Source organism: Echinops telfairi, unplaced genomic scaffold, assembly GCF_000313985.2.
Source record: "Echinops telfairi isolate 266 unplaced genomic scaffold, ASM31398v2 ScPeMD7_3533;HRSCAF=4204_1, whole genome shotgun sequence".
Classification (NCBI taxonomy): domain Eukaryota; kingdom Metazoa; phylum Chordata; class Mammalia; order Afrosoricida; family Tenrecidae; genus Echinops; species Echinops telfairi.
In genome coordinates this window covers 10,188,948-10,192,965 of record NW_022107432.1, presented here as the reverse complement: position 1 = coordinate 10,192,965, position 4,018 = coordinate 10,188,948, and the positions used below count along the sequence as shown (strand labels likewise).

The 4,018-nt window shown below is 38.7% G+C and overlaps 1 protein-coding gene across 1 annotated transcript in view; it reads right to left on the bottom strand.

Annotated features, from left to right (window-relative positions):
* HMGCLL1 (3-hydroxymethyl-3-methylglutaryl-CoA lyase like 1) overlaps nucleotides 1-4,018 on the bottom strand; it is a 174,981-nt gene that overhangs the window by 68,523 nt on the left and 102,440 nt on the right. The gene's annotated exons all lie outside the window — the stretch shown is intronic.

The following is a 4,018-nucleotide window of genomic DNA, read 5'->3' as shown; positions in this document are numbered from 1 at the left end:
CTTCTCTCTCTCTCCTGGGTATATCTAAATCATTCCAAACAGAAAAGGGTCTCGTCTGTACGCAAAGGGCTCCAAATAAAGATATTCTATAAGCCTCTTCAGCCATTCACTCTAATGTAAACAGTCAAACCTTTTCAGCAAAAACAATGATCCATTGCCATCTTAAATTATTAAGCTTTAGGAAAAACCTGTTTTAGCTATTTTCAGCTCAACACCAATCCAATTTTATTAAACTTTCCTCAGAGATTTTGCAATACTTGTATTAAAATCATGCATCATGGCTCTGATGTTGTCAGGAAAGAGGCAAGCCACTGGAGCAAGCCAGGAGTGGTGAGGAACGAGGCCAGCGTCCAGCTCCGGGGGCCAGCACACAAAGACTTCGGCTCTCAAGGCCCTTGAATGCCATGCCAAGGAGTCTGAGCTTTGAGACTTCATTTAACTTGGGTAGGGGGGGGACACTCAAAATTCGCAGATAAGGTAGCCATGAGAGCAGATCTGTTTCCCAGAAACAATCACTCTTAGACTCTGCAAGTGGTTGCCAGAAGAAAGATAAGGCAAAATGTGAGGGGAGATATGCGCAAATTTCCGTGATTCTAAGATGCTATGGATTTTGAAGAACATTATGAAGTTCATAACAGATTTTAGAATAAAAAACATGTTTATATATATCAATTGCTTCTAAAAGGTAAACTAAATTCAGAAGAATAAAACTTCTACTTTCAGATCAAAATAAATATGCAATTCTATAAACCAGGCAAACTGTTTAAAAGTATAGTGATATAGGGACTAAGTAATGAGAACAAATTCAAGAAATATTTGATATTTATGCTGAACAAAAATCCATATCACCTGCTTTTTCTATTACTCTAAGTTTACTTTGTGGTTCATTTTACAATGACATTTTTCTCGAGGATAACCTATCTAAAGTTAATCTAGAAAAGAAAAGTTTTTGTGCTATTCTACCACTTGAGTAGGAATAGGAAAGGGAACATATTTCTAATGCTGATCAAATATATTTGTCACGAGCATAAAGGAGATGAGAATAAATAGAAAGCCCCAACCATCCATTCACAGTTCTCTAAATGGGAAAACAAAATTCAACCTAAGAGCAAAAGTACCTCTTCTGCCTTTCAGCCGTGTTTGTGATGAGCTTTACTCTTTACACTTGAATTTTCAGTCAATCAAATGTGTCCTCTGGATCTGTGGTCTCTTGGGTCTTTATATTATTTTATTTTTCATCTTCATATTGTATTCTACAGTCTCATGTGGGCTCATGATCCATGGATCTACTTACTTGAAACTCATGTGTGATGCTCTTGAAACAAGCTTCCCTCCCTGTACTTTCAGGAGGCCTGACGGTGCTGTGGACGAGGCGCTGAGCTGCCAACCCCACGGCTGGTGAGGTTAGCCTGACAGCCATTGCCAAGGTGAAAAATGAGTCTCCCCGCTCCTGTACATATTTCCAATCTCAGAAAACCCCTGTAGAGTTGCTATGGGTTGAAAGTGATGCAATGGCAGTGGTAACTCTGTTAGGACTGGCAAGGACAGATAGGCAAACTAAGGTGTATAGGCAAATGCAGCCCATCGCCTGCTTTTGTAAACTGGGTGTGGAACACAACCTGAGCATTTGCTTCCATATTGCCTATGGGATGCTGCAGATTCATAATGACAGGGCTGAGTCGTTTAGCAGATAGCATCTGGCCTGTACACCCTAATGCAGCCCATCGCCTGCTTTTGTAAACTGGGTGTGGAACACAACCTGAGCATTTGCTTCCATATTGCCTATGGGATGCTGCAGATTCATAATGACAGGGCTGAGTCGTTTAGCAGATAGCATCTGGCCTGTACACCCTAAGGTATCGACTATCTAGCTGGCCCTTTGTAGAAGCAGCTTCTGGCTCTTGCTTAAAAGTGCAGAGCCCTTCCTTGTGAATCAGAGATCTGCATTATCATTGGAAAGGTGAGACTGGCACTTTAGCAAGTGGCAAAAACCAGTTTTCTGAACTTTTGCAGTTTTTTAGCAATCTATTACAACAGTTTATCAATTTGACTGTGCAGAATCACATGGAAAGCTTAAACAATAACACCACCACCAAAATCCTGTATGATTAGAGCATGCCCCAGATCAGAAACTACATCAATCATCAATATTTAATAAGAAAAATTTAAGTTGCATTCCCTGTGTAAAAAGTGACATTGCACATACCTAATAATAAGTAACCTCAGGAACCTACTAACTTATATTCACAATATTTGTATTTGTCTTAGGTTGGCTGGTAGTTAAGTGTTATACAGACCTAGGCTAAATTATTTTAATTCCCTCCCCAATCTCTTGATTTCTTTTGGCAAGCTGCCCACTCTTTACTTCTGGCCCAAAGTTCCCTGTTCTCTTTAGCAAACACCAGCCTATAGTAGCTCCTATAAAAAGAGTCGAATTTGCAAACGATTTTTTTAGTAAATGGTTTTATTTCACATTTCGTTTTTGAATGGTAGTTTGGCTAGGTAAAGAATGGTAGGTTATTAGACATCTTTTCTCAGCATTTAGGGACATGCTAATTTACTGTCATTGACCCAGGTTGTTGCTGATGAAAATGTTGCTGTCAGTTGAATTATAGGTTTCATCTATTTGCGTTTAGTAATGTTTATATTCAATACTCTGCATTTTACCATGAGGTATCTCAGGATTCATTAGATGTCGTTTTAACATTCATGCATTTCTACATGGAATGTTGAAATTTCCTCTGGAAATCCCCATCTGCGTTCTCTTTTAAGCTCATTCAAATGTTCTGTTACATGATCATTTGCATTCTTCTAATTCCTCAAAAACGTCCTCTCTTTAATATATTAAACAATGCATTAATTCTCATTAATATATTCTTATGGCTCCAAACGTGCTTTTGAATCCTCAATCTTTTAAACAAGGCTCATTCTTTTATTATGGTCTTTTGCCTTCCAAAACATTTTAAGTTCTAATTTTGTAATTTCTTTGTCAGATTTGTTGTGCTAAAGTAGTTTGGGTTATTGCTCTGAAATTCATAACACTAAGTGAAATGAGGGGGAAGTGTGGGAAGAGCTCAGAATCAGACAAAACGACAAGGCTTAATGTTCAATTAGAGGAAGATGGGACTCCCAGGATTCAGGCTCTTATCCACCCTTACGGTCTGGAAATGAATTTACCTCCCTGGTCCCATTTTCTATACTGGAAACTAGAACACCAAGGATGGACATCCACCTTAGAACAATTAACCATTTATATAAAAAAGGGCAGAGCATTCACCCACCAACACATTTCAATAGCGTTAGAAAAGAAGGAAATACTGAAAGTAAGGGCGGTACGTGATGTTACATTGTGGGAGTTTCACTTAATGACATGACACAAAATGTGTATGAATTGTTAAATTCAAAAACCTTCATATAACTCACAAGAATGTGTTAAAAATAAATAAAAACTGTTTGGGGGAAGTAAGTTTGCTTTGCAATTTATCTTTTAAGGTACTTTTTCTTCAAACATGATTTAGAATTTATACTATGTGTTCTTTTACAGGGTGGTTTTCGTTTCTGTGGAAATTCTAGGAGAGTCGCGGATTATTTCAATGCCTCTAGAAAGGTGATCTGATTGCCTTTTGTCCTGGTGCTGGGGGTTACCAATTTTTTGACAAATTTCTCCCTTAACTTCTCCTCTTGGATTTGCACAATACTTACGTGTCATAAATCCACAACCCATAACTATGCTTGGACCAGATCCAACGACTTTACCCTGGCAGGAAGGTATTTCAGACTTCAGGAAATAGTTGGTTCCCAGCCCATGCCTTACACAAGCATGTACCTCTTCCCATGTGGACAGTAAAATCCCATTTCCAGGCCACAAGGGATGCTATCTGGGTGAGAGAACCCCATGTGCCACTGTGGCATTACCCTTTTTGCTAACCCCTCTTTTTAAAATGGCCTCTGGAGATTTCGTTCATGAGCTTAGCTATATATATATATATATATATACACACACACACACACACACACA